The 15844-nt window shown below is 38.4% G+C and overlaps 1 non-coding gene across 1 annotated transcript; it reads right to left on the bottom strand.

The window, feature by feature from the left end:
* Positions 1 to 9457: 9457 nt before the first annotated feature.
* On the bottom strand, positions 9458 to 9563 carry LOC141624990 (small nucleolar RNA R71). Its single transcript, XR_012534790.1, has one exon. It is a non-coding gene; the product is annotated as a small nucleolar RNA R71 (small nucleolar RNA).
* Positions 9564 to 15844: the final 6281 nt, after the last annotated feature.

Here is a 15844-nt window from a genome sequence, read left to right as displayed (position 1 = left end):
GTGTGTAATGAATTTGATTGTTTTGGATTATTGGGTAAGATATGTTCTTTTTAGTAGGCCTAAATAGTTTGAACATCATTCATATTCGATCCTAATATTATCGCGCAATAGTAGCCAGAATAATTGAAAATAATTTAGTTTAGCGAATAAGATGAATGTCTTGTTAATTTCCTCTCATCTCCTCTCCTATATACTAAAAGATTAAGTCTTTTAGAAAATAAGGAAACTATAGTACTGATAATAAATACATATTACATATCAATTTACACAAATTAATTGCAAATAATGATAAAGAGTTAAAAAACAAAAAAAAGTTAGAGTTAAAACCTCTCACACCTACTCAGTATTTTTTATTTTAACGTCACTTAAAGTTATTGTGAATATCGTTTTAACTTAAAACTGTTTTTAAATAAGAAATTATATTTTCTTAATTATTTCGTATAAAATATGCTTTGATTTGTAAAATATGACTTGCCTAGGTGTGTAGCGGATCAATATGTCAGTCACAGTACTCACAGTAATCCTTTTGTTGCGGAGTCAACCGTAGATCAATCATTCTCAATAATGTGGGAAAAGCTGGCATAATTATATGATTGGTTATTTGAAAAACTGTAGTTATGGTATACATTTATTATTGTCTAAGACGGTCTCATGACTCACATAAATGACATATTTATAAATAGCAACAAATAAATAGTTTTTTTTTTATATAAGAGTGTTGGCTTAACTCTTATACGGAGTATATATGACCGTTTTATTCTATATTTTGTGTATAGTACGAATTATAAGATTAGTTAATTAATAATACAAGATGGGATTTTGGGAACGTGAGATAAAAGTTGTGGAAACGAAGTCGAGAAGTGTTGACTAATAAACAATAAAGTAATGAGGAAGCAAAAGTTTGGATCTAGGTCCGAAATTACATCGTGTCATTTTGACCAACGTTTTCAAAGACTCGGAGTATTCATATGCTTTTTTAAAGTTTTTACCTCCATGTTCTTGTGTACTATTCCAACTTAGGAGCATAATCAGTGGCGGATCTACTAAGGCTATTTTGGGATGCGCGGACACCGGAAACAGAATTTTTATTTTTGCGTATTTTGTCTAATTTTCAGACTAAAAAAATAAATTTATAACTATTTTATGTGTATATAGATTTTAAATATTAATCTGGACCCCGGAAAGATATTTTTCTGTATTCGCTATTGGGAGCATTACTTTCTTTTTTCTTCCCCTGCCTTAATCACTATACTAAGATTTTTCAATAAAAGTATTATTTTATTATAAACCAAGGATTACTCCTCTTATATACGACTAATAACAATTGATTTCAGGATAACCTCCTTCGATTATGGCGTAGGCTCTCTCCTCCTTTTAATACAAGGTCATTTTTTTATGTTTGTACCAATATTTAAATGTAGGAAAGCCAAAATAAAATGTGATTTAAAATTTAAAAGAAAGCGAAGTAGTGACATATTATTATAATCCTGAAAATAATTTTTTTTTTGAATACTTAAGGATGACGTTCCAATATTTAAATGTAGGAAAGCCAAAATAAAATGTGATTTAAAATTTAACTAGTTTTGTTACCCGTGAAAATCACGGGTTATCTCTAGGAAATTAAAAATTTAGATAGTTGATTTTTTTGTGAATATTAAATGAAATCCGAATTTATTTCATCATTGATACATATTCATATTCTTTAATTTTGATCATCATCTAATAAAAATTCATAAATTTTAGAATTTGATTATGTACGAATTAGAAAACTTTAAAACCAAATTGAAATATTGAAGTTGTTAGTTGTATAAAAAGTGAATTTACCTGTGGAGTGTGCATGGCATCAAGAGTAATTCGGCATTCCAAAACAAAAGTACAACAAAAAAAAATACACAAATTAGTAATTCGTCATTCCAAATTCAAGTTAAAGAAAATACTGCAAGTTTTTACCACCCCAAATGATTGTTTTGAGGAAAAAAATGAGACAATCTTAAATAGGAGAGGCTAAATAATGCTAATTTGGAAGTTAAATGATGTACACTAAAATTAGTGTTCACAAACTTTAAATGACATAAATATTAATTAGGAAAAAACAAAAGCATTCAAAGGGTTGTATATAATGGGTTTCTTTATATAATCTTTATGATGGTAGGAATTATTGCAAAATTAGTATGAGAGTTAAATGGAGTAACTGTTAGGCTAGGGTAGGGAATTAGAAGAGACTTGTGAGAAAATTCGACAATGTCTTTAAGAAAATCATTGGACTTATGTGAAAATTATCGTGGGTTGAACTTAAATAATGGTTTGAATATAAAATGCCATAATTTTACGTTTAAGAATATTATTAAGCTACTCATGTGTTTTTCTTTTCAAGTTTGTGTAGTTTTAAATAAATAAATAAATATATAACTTTTATAAGCTATATTACTATGAAAAATGTTAATCAATTCACTAACATTTTTTTTATTGTAAAATGGGAATTTTAATTGTAAATTAAGAAATTTTGATGTGAATTTTGGTAAGTTACATCTTTTTTTTTTTGGAATTTTTTAATTCAATCATGAAATATAGTTTGTAATTTGGAAGTTCAGGAGTAATAGTTATTAAATGGAGGATTAGTGAATGGAAACTATTGTAGGTTTAATAGCCATTATAAACTATTGATTCCCATCTTTTAATTTGCCTTTTCATTTATGTTCCGAGTGTAATTCCGGAGCAGGATTTGTTACCACGTGAGCTTGTAGAATGATGACTTTACTTGACTCTTCCTTTCGGCCTCTCCTGAAACAATGAACAAACTGAGGGCTCGGCTTGGTACCGAGCGAACTCACTCCGACGCTCAAGTCAGTAAACTTAAAAGGGATTAAGTTGTGTGTTACTTGGCACAAAATATATTGTAGAGAGATAAGGGAGTTTATACCAGATTAGTGTGTTTAATTGATTATTTTCGGATTCTCTTCTCAATGAGAGAAGTGGAGTATTTATAGACTTTCATCTTTTGTCACGTAGTGGCCAAGTGGCCAAGTGGCAGAGCAGGTGAAAAGACTGTTCTACCCTCGGCCGAGGGACCCATGGCAGGCCGGCGGGCCTTGTTGACTCCATGCCGAGGGGTCTTGGATATCACTACTACAGATACAGGCTATAACAACGGTCAAAAACCGTTGTTATATAAAAAAGCGGACGTTGTTAAAGCGTCCGTTGTAGAAGGTTTTAACAACGGTTGGTTTACTTAACGAAACCGTTGTTAAAACTATTAACAACGGTTTTATGTATCAAAACCCGTTGTGGAAAGTGTGACTCAATTTTGGGGGGAAAGTTATAACAACGGGTTGTAATATACAAAACCGTTGTTATAACTAAAGACAACGGGTTGTTTCGCAATAACCGTTGTTGTTTGTTCTTAAAAAATAAAAAAAAATTAAATTAAATATTACTAGATGCATGCATAATTACTACTGTTAGAATTCCGATGCATGCATTATTACCGACATCACTGTACATATGAACGGATAATATGGAATGAGAAGGGTTAGTAATAGGATTTGAAGCAGCATTATTGAGAGATATGATGATGATTATTATGGCACAACTTCCTAACATATATATTAATTAAAAAGCAATTAACTCAACCCACACATTGCTTAGTATAAATACATTGCATATCTCAACTAACATTTCCATTATCTCATATATTCATCTCCAAACTCTAACTGTTAAAACAAACTCTACTTAATCTTTCAAATCAAACTCAAAAAACTCTAACAAAATGAATGATTTCATCCTAAAGACTCTTACCATGATCGAGAACAACAACAACTTCATCCGCCGGTTCCTCCATATTGAGGAAAGTTTCAGGAGCTACTTTGCGGAAGCTCGATCCGCACTGAAGCACGCCAAAGAAAATGGCTTGACGGAGCAAGCGAAGAGCGGCTATATGACGATATAGCAATCTGCTGAACTAACCTCCAAATAGCCAAGGAGGAGAGGACGGATACGATAGAGCACAATAAGATCCTCCATGAAAATATAAGAATTGCATTTTTACATATGTAATTTTTTTTTTTAATTTATGTATTTATAAATATATATATATATATATTAATTATGTTTATCTTCTTCATCTTGCTTCTTCATTGTTTTAGTAACTAATTATGCGAACAATACTTAAACAAATAACATAATGGTCGATAAAAACACATACATGCAAAAGAAATAAATAGAAAAAGAAAATAATGACGATGAAACTAATAAAGTTGGCGAGATTTACCCGATAAATACGAGAACGTAATAGACGATGAAATCACGGTGACGGCGAGAAGATAAAGCGACGATGAGAAAGAGAGAAATAGAGAAAGAGAGAAAGAGAGTGTGTATGTGTTTTGTGTTTGTTTGTCTGCTTTGTTTGTGTTTGTGTATTAAGGGTTGTGTTTTGTGGTGCAGCAGATTGTTTGTGTGGTTTATAGTATGGAAGGTATTGACAACGGTTATTAAACAACAACCGTTGTGAAAAAAGTTTTAACAACGGTTGTAAAAAACACCCGTTGTTAAATAAGTTTTAACAACGGGTTTCAAAAATAACCGTTGTGATTACTTTTCACTAACTTTGCGCCAATTTTGCGCCAAATTATTAACAACGGTTGTGCATGTGTGACCCGTTGTTAAAACTAATAACAACGGTTTTTATAACCATACCCGTTGTAATTGATTTTAGTAAAATTCGCGCCATACATTCTACAACGTCTATTGTATAATCGTTGTTAAAGGGGCGTTGTATTTGCCTGGATTTGTAGTAGTGTATGAGTACGCGGATAAGCCTCCCGGCTGGCTAGTTGCCTAGCCGAGACCCAAGTGACAGGCCGACAGGCTGCGTCGGTTAGGCTGTCTAATATGTTGACTTGCTGTGGATATCTTTGACCTTGCTCAATATGTTGACTCGGTCAGCGGGTGCAGAATATGCCCCATCAATTTATTTTTGAGTTATGAGTATTATTAAATAAGATAATTCATTAGTGAGAAGCTAAAGAGGTAAAACAAATAGGAAAAAATGTTAATAAAAATTACTATTACTATTATTATTATTATTATTGATCTTAAATAGTGGTTGAAATAAAATGTCATATCTTTACTTTTAAGAATATTATTAAACTTCACAATTATTTTATTTTTAATTTAAAGGGTTTGTATAACGATCTTAAATAAATAGATGTAGGTGTAAATTTTAAGTGGTATAATTTCAGGAAAGTTAAGTTTAATTTTTTTACCAAAAAAAAATATACAACATTTTCAACCCAATATTTCATCATATGAAAATAAATTAAAAAAAAACAATGAAAAACTTTAATCAATTCATTAACATGTTTTATTACAAAACATTCAATTAAGATGTTAATTTTATAAGTTAATGTTATGTTGTCAATTGTCATTAATCAAGTAAGCAATATAAATTAAAATTAATTAATATTAACCAATCTAAAAATGACATGTGGAATAAAATTAAATTGTATAAGTAGCCTTTTAACTATATAGTAGAAATGTCTGCGTGGAGAATGGTTGGGTAGGCGTATGTCAATCTTAACCAAGGTGCCAATGTGAATGTTTATGTGGCTTTTCCACATCCTACGTGGCTTTGTCTAGTTGGCATTTTTTATGATGCCTTTTAATAGTATTTTATAGATACAAGGTCATTTTTTTATGTTTGTACCAATATTTAAATGTAGGAAAGCCAAAATAAAATGTGATTTAAAATTTAAAAAAAAGCAAAGTAGTGACATATTATTATAATCCTGAAAATAATTTTTTTTTTTGAATACTTAAGGATGACGTTCCGTGCCATAACTCTAGCTCTAGACATCTTTAAACTAGAGGAAATCACATACTACCTCCATCTGTATAAAAGAGAGTCTTACTCTATAATCCGCGAAGACCGAAGAGTTACTCGTTCAATTGCCATCGGAGAACGCGGATTCGATAATAAAAAAATAATTAAATAGAATCATCACAACTAAATGAATAATACGGTGGATCTCTCTAATAAACGTGAAACTTGCAAGCATGACTTATGTCTTATAGCATACGGAATACATTATTGTTGCGTGCATGTCTCTTTTTATAATTAGTAAGATATCATATAAAAATGATACCCATGATACCGTTCATAGAAACTTGTTGGCCAACAGATAAGAATTTAAAGCCATAAAGAGAAACTACGTAGTATATGTATCTAAAATATTCGATTTTATTGATCAAACAATGTCAAATTGTATACCGTATACGCGTATATAATATAGAAATGAGAAGTTTTATAATTAATGATGTTTGTTGATGCGTCATTAAACAAGTGTAGTATGAAACTACTATTGTCCTAAGAACTGGCTCTGCTTGGTAAACAACAGATTAATTTCATCATAAACAGATTACAGAAGTAAATTATAAATGACAGATTTTATCAAAAGGTTTAACTAACATATTATAATTAGCATAATTAGCATAATTAATTTGAGTGTTTGGTAATTGGTAGATTACGATTAGTAGATTGTTAGCTTTCTTGGTAAAATTGAGCAAAATTTCCTATTTTATAATATGCTAACCAATATGCCGCTGCATATTGACCTTAAATATGTTGTTTCAATATATTGTTTACCAAACACTAAAATTAACATACGGAGTATTAATTGGTCAAACGTGTTAATGTGAGAATGATGTTGCTGGTTGATATACGATTAATTTACTTCTAATTCCCTCCTTCTTTTATGCATACCGACTCATATCGAGTCGGTTTCGGGTGTTTTTCCTTGCGTTTTGTGCCCAATGCCCGTACTTGTTACCTTGTGCATCCTTTTGTAGGAAACGACCCGAGTATGGAGAAATTGGGGCAAGAAAGGCACCCCATTGCCTTTACATGAAGAAGAGGTGAAGAAATGAAGACTGTGTGTTTCACGGGAGGCCGGCAGCTGGGTCCAGCCGCCGGCAAAACACACCCCAGAGAATCACTCAAGAAATTTGAAGAAAAGCTGAAGAAGGTGCTTTGCCGGCAGGCCGGCGACCGGCCCACCGGTAAAGCACAACAAGTGGAATTAAAAGAAGAATTGAAGGAAAAACGAGCTTGCCTCGCCTGCCGTAGGAGAGCACCAGGCGGCGGTCAACCGGCATTTCACACATCAACAAGGAAGAGGAAGTCCTGAAGAAGGTGTTTTGCGGCAAGGCAAGAACCGCCCACCGGCAAAACACGGATGCCGGCAATTTTAAATCCTTGCACGGTTTTGCGGTAGAGCACCGGCGGCAGGCCCGCATTACGCAATGACGCGAATTTGGGCTTTTCTTCCTCTTTTCTTCCTAATCTTGTAAAATCCTATAAATACCCCCTCTTAAACCCTTTTTAACAGATAACCCTAGATCCAGAATTATTACCCTTTCAAGCTTTAAACTTTCTTAATCTCTTTGTTAATCTTTCTTTAATTAGAGAAGTTCTTCAATCAATTAGTGATTGAATTTGGGTTTGTAAGAAGATTGAAGGGTTTCCTTCTTTATTATTTCTATCCAAATTCCTCTTTCACTATTTTGTTGGTATTAATTCTCTCCCTATTTTCATTTGTTTACATTTTGTTCTTCTTTTATGTTTGTTTGATTGTTTATGTTAAAATTGTTGTTGTTGTTTGTTTGTTGTTGTTATTTCCATCATTGTTCATCTTTTTATTGTTGATCTTTCCTTTGTTTCTCTTTCATTTGTTCATCCTTGGGTAGTTGTCCTCAAAGACTTAATCTTTGAGTTGATTTGGTTAAAGATTGTGTCTTTAGGTTTAATCACTCTTGTCATTAGATTAAATCATCTTTCCTTACACCTATTGTTAGATTGTTGCATGTTTAGTAGTGAATTTCATCTTCCCACCATGTTTGTGACCAAAGTTTCCATCTTTATTGTCTATTTTACAATTAGGACCATGATTAGTGAGTAGTCTCCCACTAGGGCTCGGTTTGACCCAACATGAGTAATTTCACTAATTGAATTTCATAAAGGCTAATTATTTGGGGAAATTGGTGAGGGTAGGTTAGAGGATTGACTTGGTTTAAGGGTTGACTTTTGGGTAGTGTTGACTTACGACCCTTGACCACCAACGAGAGTTGGTTAGGTTGTGATTTGGATACCCGTGATTTGACCCTATTGTTGACCTTGGTTGAGACCGAAAGGGAGAACCGGGGTAGAACATCTCTAATCTAGCGTTTGAAATCGACCCTCGAGAGAGGGAGTGGGATGACTCGGGAATTGACGGGGCTTAATGACCTTAACAAATATTGGACTACCTTGGGAATAATGCATGTTTTTGGGGTAGTCGGGTATTGAGTTAGGGATTCCGACCTTCGAACCCGAGAGGGGGGTTGGTGGGTAGTGCTAGTGTCCTATTTCGAACCCGAGAGGGGGGTCTTAGGCGAATTAGAGCCGTCACCTCCTCACCTAACTACCCTTGTGATTAGCCTAGAGATTTAACTATGTGGAATTGCGAATTGTTTGGGAAGAACCGAGTCTTGGGCCGTTTAATCATTTGAATTACAATTTATCCTTCATTCTTGCTTATTTTCCTTACTTTTGTTAAGTTTGCATTTCATTTTGTTTTAGGTAGCATTAGTATAACAACCATCATCTTTTATTTTCGACTTAGCTAAACGATCGGATTAGAACAATTAGTAATCTTTTCAACTCCTTGTGGGATCGACCCTTAATAGTGTACAACGATAAAATCGTGCACTTGCGAGGTATAGCTTGATACCATCAAGTTTTTGGCGCCGTTGCCGGGGTGTTCGGCTAGATATTAATTGTTTTCATTCTTGTTTAGACTAAGTCTTTTGTTACTAATCCCTCTCTTGAGTGTGTAGGACTTTTTGCATGAGAAGAAGAAATCGTAGAGGTCAACCAATTCGACCGATTGACCACGAGATCGAAGCAACCGCAAGAAGACTAAATTCACTTCGAAGAAGAGGGCTTATTGAAACACCAATTCCTCAAGAAAATATAGTGATTGAGGACCTACGAGGAGAACCCCGCGTCTTTGAAACTTTCGAAAATCCTTTTGCAACACCGGAAACGGAAGTAACAATGGTCGCGGTCCCTATGAGAGATAACTTGGCTCCGAAAAAGGTGGTGAATCCGAGTATTGTGAAGCCACCTATTCAAGCCAACAATTTTGATGTGAAAGCCACCTTGCTACAACTTGTCCAAGGGAATCAATTCGGAGGGGGAGCCACCGAAAACCCCAACGAGCATCTCAACGAGTTCTTGGATAGTTGTGACATGTTCAAGGCCAATGGAGTCACGGAAGATGCCGTACGCCTTAGGCTTTTCCCTTACTCTTTGAGGGGAAGTGCCAAGGAATGGCTTAAAAGTTGTGAACCCGACTCTCTTCGGACTTGGGACGATGTCTCTAAGGCTTTTCTCAACAAGTATTTCCCACCCCAACGAACCGCAAGAATCAAGAGTGAGCTCCAAGGGTTCACCCAACAAGAAGATGAGACCCTTTATGAAGCATGGGAGAGGTACAAGGGCCTCCAAAGGCTATGTCTCACCACGGTATTGGAGATGATGAGCTCATCAACAATTTCTATGAAGGGTTAAACAATGAGATGAAGATGAACCTTGATTCCGGCTCGGGGAAGGGAGCATTGGATAAGATAGATCACAAGACGGCGAAAGAGCTTATTGAAGAAATGGCTTCTCGTACCTTTCATTGGAACAATGATAGGCACAAGAGAAAGGGGAAGTCAACGGTCGAATCGGCCAACAATGTGGAAGTGAAAGAGATGATAGAAGAGCTTAAGCAACAAGTTGCCTTGATGAGCTCAAGCAAAACATCTAGCAATTCTTCTATGAGGAACCAAGTCTATAGTTGTGAGCTTTGTGGAGACCAAGGACACCCACCCAATGAGTGTCCCTTGGTGGTTGGAGATGGAAGTTGTATGGAGCAAGTGAACGGGATATGGGAGTCTAGTCCGGCCAAGCAAGCATTTAACAACAACCAATATCACCCGGGATTGAGAGCCCACCCAAACTTCTCCTATGGCTCTCAAAATGTCCAAAACCCAACCTTCCAACAAAAGTCACAACAACCAAACTTCCAAACTCAAAAACAAAACACAACATTTAATCAAGGTCCACCGGGTTTCCAAGGGAGAACCTTCCAACCAAGGCAACAACAATTTCAACCACTCAACCCACCAACCAACCCGCCTTTCCAACAAACCACCCAACCTTTCCAACAAACCACCCAAACTTTCCAACAAAACACCCAACCAAAGTCGAGCTTGGAACTCATGATGGAACAATTGATGACTTCACAAAACCAACTTGTCAATACTCAAACACAATTCATCAACCATTCCACTCAAAAACATGACGAGACAACCTCATCCATCAACCAACTTAGGACCCAAATGCAAGCTTCTCAACGGATGACGGACAACCAAATCTCCCAATTGGCTACTCAAATGAGCCAACTTCAAGCCTCCCAAGGGAAATTCCCGGGTAAAACCGAGGAAAATCCGAAAACCATGAATGCTATCCACTTGAGGAGTGGTAGGGATTTGGAAGACCGGGAATTTGTCAAGAAAAGGAAGAGTAGTAGACCGGGTAATGTCATTGAACCTCAAGTTGTGGTTGAACCTCCAAAGGTAATTGAAGAAAAGGAGGGGGAAGAGGAACTCGTGGAAATTGTTGTGGAAACTCCAAAGGTGATTGATGAACCGACAAGGGTGGTTGAAGAGCCTCAACAACAAGTGGTAAGAACTTATGTACCACCGGTTCCCTTTCCACAAAGATTGGCAAGAGCCAAACTTGAACAAAAGTATGGGAAGTTCATGGATATGATGAAGGGTATCAATATTACTATGCCTTTCATTGATGCCGTAAAGGAGATTCCAAGTTATGGCAAGTTCTTGAAGGAGCTTATCTCAAACAAAAACTCTTTGAGCCCAACAACCACGGTGAGCTTATCCAAGGAGTGTAGTGCAATTCTCATGAATGAAGCTCCTCAAAAGCTTGAAGACCCGGGGAGTTTTTCCATACCTTGTAAGATTGGGACCGTGCACATTGAAAGGGCTTTGTGCGATTTGGGGGCAAGCATTAGTCTTATGCCCCTCAAAATTTTCAAGAAGTTGAAGGGTTATGAGCTTTCACCAACAAGGGTTTCTCTCCAACTTGCGGATAGGTCGGTAAGATACCCGATTGGTCTTGTGGAGGATGTCCCACTCAAGGTGGGGAAACTTGCATTTCCATGTGATTTCTATGTAATGGACATCCCCGAAGACTCAAATATTCCCATCATATTGGGGCGCCCTTGCCTTGCTACGGGGGGTGCTATGATTGATGTGAAGAATGGGAAGCTTTCTTTGAAAGTGGGTGAAGATAAGGTTGAATTCTCCTTGAACAAGGCTATGAAAGAGCCTTCGGAAGAAAAGTCTTGTTATATGATTGATGTGGTAGAAGAATGGGTTGATATGAAGAAATTTGATGAAGACAAGGGTTTGCAAGGGTTCCTTGAGGGCAAGGTAAAGGATTGCAAGGAGCACCGGGAGTATGCTTTAGCTATGGAAGAAACAATTGAAGAAGACCCGGACAAAGAATTTGAAAGCTTGAGAGGAGATGGTAAAAAGGAGGAGAGATCTACGCCTCCTCAAGTGGAGTTGAAACCTCTTCCTTCTACTCTTAAACATGCTTTCCTTGGCCCTAATGATACTTACCCTATTATTGTCAATAGTGCACTCAATGACACTGAACTTCAAAAATTACTTGATGTTGTGAGAAAATACAAAGATGTCATTGGGTACTCAATTGATGATATCAAGGGGATTAGCCCTTCTTTTTGCACCCATCGCATTCATTTGGAGGATGAGAGTGCATCTTCCATTGAGCCTCAACACCGCCTTAACCCCGCTATGAAAGAAGTGGTTAGGAAGGAGGTGTTGAAGCTCTATGATGCAAGCATAATTTACCCTATCTCCGATAGTGCATGGGTGAGCCGGTGCATGTTGTCGAAGAAGGGCGGGGTCACGGTAGTCACCAATGATAAGAATGAACTAATTCCAACAAGAGTCACGACCGGGTGGAGAATGTGTATAGACTATAGGCGCCTCAACAAGGCAACTAGGAAAGACCATTTCCCCCTCCCTTTCCTTGACCAAATGTTGGAAAGACTTGCCCAACATTCTCATTTTTGCTACCTTGATGGGTTTTCGGGGTTTTTCCAAATCCCGATTCACCCTAATGACCAAGAAAAGACCACATTCACGTGCCCATTCGGCACCTTTGCTTATAGGCGCATGCCCTTTGGGCTTTGCAATGCGCCGGCCACATTTCAAAGATGCATGCTAGCTATATTTTCCGAATATGTTGAGAATATCATGGAGGTGTTTATGGACGACTTCTCGGTCGTAGGCACCTCATTTGATGGATGTCTAGCTAATTTGGGTAAGGTCTTGAAAAGATGTCAAGAGAGTGGTCTAGTCTTGAATTGGGAGAAATGTCATTTCATGGTGACATCCGGGGTTGTTTTGGGTCATGTAGTGTCAAGTAAGGGCTTGGAAGTTGATCAAGCCAAGATTGAAGTGATCAAAACTCTACCCCCTCCCACTAATGTTAAAGGAATTAGGAGTTTTCTTGGGCATGCCGGTTTTTACCGGAGATTCATTAAGGATTTTTCTTTGATTGCCCGACCTTTAACTTTGTTGCTTGGAAAAGATGTGCCATTTGAATTTACTAATGAGTGTTTGGATGCATTCAATAGGTTGAAGGAAGCTCTCATCACCGCTCCAATCATGCAACCTCCCACTTGGGGAGAACCTTTTGAGTTGATGTGCGATGCTAGTGATGTGGCGGTGGGAGCGGTGCTAGGACAAAAGAAGAATGGTAAACTCCATGCCATATATTATGCAAGCAAGACTTTGGATGAAGCTCAATCACATTACACTACCACCGAAAAGGAGCTTTTGGCGGTCATATATGCCATGAACAAGTTTCGTTCTTATTTGGTGGGCTCTAAGGTAATTGTGCACACCGATCACACGGCGTTGAGACACTTGCTAATCAAGAAGGAGTCAAAGCCCCGCTTGATTCGGTGGATACTATTGTTACAAGAGTTCGATATCGAGATTAGAGACAATAAAGGTGTAGAAAATGTGGTAGCCGATCATCTTTCTCGGCTACTCCATGTCAAGGATAAGGATGGATTGCCAATTGATGACACATTACCGGATGATCAACTATTCGCACTAGCTTTGATGGATACCCCGTGGTACGCGGATTATGTAAATTATTTGGTATCCGGGGTCATCCCACACGGTTATGATTCCCATAAGAGAAAGAAATTCTTCCATGACCTTAAGCAATATTTTTGGGAAGAACCGTGCCTCTACAAAGCTTGTGCCGACGGGATAATTAGAAGATGCATCCCCAATGAAGAAGTCCAACCCATAATCTCTCATTGCCATGACATGCCAAGTGGAGGGCATGGTAGTTCACGAAAAAAACCGCGAGGGTGCTCCAATGTGGATTCTTTTGGCCTTCCCTATTTCACGATGTGGCCACCTACGTCAAGAAGTGTGACAAGTGTCAAAGAAGTGGTAACATTTCAAAGAGGCATGAAATGCCAATGAACTACATACTTGAGGTGGAGTTATTCGATGTATGGGGCATTGACTATCAAGGCCCTTTTCCCTCATCAAATGGGAATGAGTATATTCTTGTTGCGGTGGACTACGTGAGCAAATGGGTTGAAGCAATTCCAACAAAGACTTGTGACGCAAAATCAGTAACCAAACTCATGGAGACAATCATATTCCCACGGTTTGGAGTTCCACGAATTGTGATAAGTGACCGTGGAACTCATTTCCGGGAGAGGACTCTTGATGCTTTACTCAAGAAGCATGGGGTGCAACATAGGCGGAGCCTTGCCTATCACCCACAAGCTAACGGCCAAGCCGAAATCTCTAACCGTGAAATCAAGATGATCCTTGAAAAGACCGTGAGCCGGTCAAGGAAAGATTGGTCTACCAAGCTCAATGATGCATTGTGGGCTTACCGGACCGCTTTCAAAACACCAATAGGAACTTCACCGTTCCGGTTGGTGTACGGTAAGCCTTGTCATTTACCGGTTGAGTTGGAGTACAAGGCACATTGGGCCATCCGACGACTTAACTTTGACTTGAAGAGCGCCGGGGAGAAGCGGCTACTTGACCTCAATGAGCTTGAAGAATTTCGACTAGAGGCTTATGAGAGCTCTAGGTTGTACAAGGAAAAGACCAAGCGATTCCATGACAAAGCTATTATAAGGAGGGAATTCAAGGAGGGGGACTTGGTTCTCCTCTTTAACTCAAGGTTCAAGCTATTTTCGGGAAAACTAAAGTCAAAGTGGTCGGGGCCTTTCACCGTGGTCCGAGCTTTCCCCTATGGGTCGGTTGAGGTATCCGATGGAGACCAAACATTCAAGGTAAATGGACAACGGCTAAAGCACTACATTGCCGGAACCCCCATCATCAAGAGTGTGAGCTCCATTGCTACCTACCTTCAAAATTATTGATTGTCATTCATAACTCCGTCGAGCCTACGACATAAAACAAGGGCGCTTCATGGGAGGCAACCCATGCATCTTTGTATATAATTTGCATCCTAGACTAGTAGTGAGAAATTTGGAATCGTATTTTGTCTATTTGGATTGGTGACGGAGGTCACTTTTGAAGAACACAAGTATTTATTTTCGTTGACCCGAAATCCCGGCATCATGCGTCGGAGTAGTTGCGGAAAACAAGAATCCCGGGGTCAATGAAAAAGCTCAAAGTTGAGTTGAAGAAAAATTGAGCAAATTTGAAGAACACAAAGAAAAATGGCTGTGTGTTGTGTTTTGCCGGTGGACCGGCAGCCGGTTGGTCCACCGGCAGCGAGACCAAACAAGATTTTTGGAAATTAAAGAAGTGGTGTGTTTTGCCGGTAGGCGGCAAGTGACTCACGGCCACCTAAGACAACACACGGGCAGGAAAAACACGAAGAATTGATGATTGGGAGTGTGTTTTGTCGGCAGGCCGGCAACCGGCCCACCGGCATGACACACCTGAAGACTTGGAAAATCTTGGAAAGTGGTGAAGAGAAGTGTTTTGCCGGTAGGCCGGCAACCAGCTCACCGGTAAAACACTCATGTATTGAAGCTGGGAAGTCGAAATTTGAGTGAGGAGTGTGCTTTGCCGGTGGGCCGGCACTGCTCACCAAGCATAACACACCGGTATTTGGGAAAATCATTTGAGAAGAGTGTTTTTGCCGGTGGGGCCTGCAGCCGGTTGGTCCACCGGGCAGCGAGGTCAAAATTTTGAGGAGAAAAATCGAAAAAATTGAAAAAAGGAGAGTGCGTTTTTCGGCAGACGGCTGCCGGTTCGCCAACAAACAAAACGCACCCCATGAACACATTTTATAACACGAGAAGCCCTTTTTCCCCAATTCATTTCTTCTCTTCTCCTTCATCACTCCTCCATATTTTTTCCCCCTTTTCAACCCTAACTCCATTAAAACTCAATCAAACTCCCTCTAACCTTCACCAACCTACTACAATCATCAAGATGTCGGGAAGAAGGACAAGAGCCGACATAGCAAGGGACCAAGAGGCATTGATTGCTCGGGCCGCAACCGATACATACCCCGATCCGGACTTTCCCACTGTCGAGTTTACCACACCTACGCAGAAGGGTAAGTTTATTCTCTTTAAAAATCGTCCCCTCACCCCTACTAAATTTCTTCATCATCCGTCTTTGTGTACCCTTGGGATTGCTGGGGAGACGGAAGCTTTGTTTACGGGGTGTGGTATGAGGGGCATATTTT

This window comes from Silene latifolia, chromosome X, assembly GCF_048544455.1.
Source record: "Silene latifolia isolate original U9 population chromosome X, ASM4854445v1, whole genome shotgun sequence".
Classification (NCBI taxonomy): domain Eukaryota; kingdom Viridiplantae; phylum Streptophyta; class Magnoliopsida; order Caryophyllales; family Caryophyllaceae; genus Silene; species Silene latifolia.
Note: the sequence above shows the minus strand (reverse complement) of the source record. Positions and strands in the feature narration are given on the sequence as shown.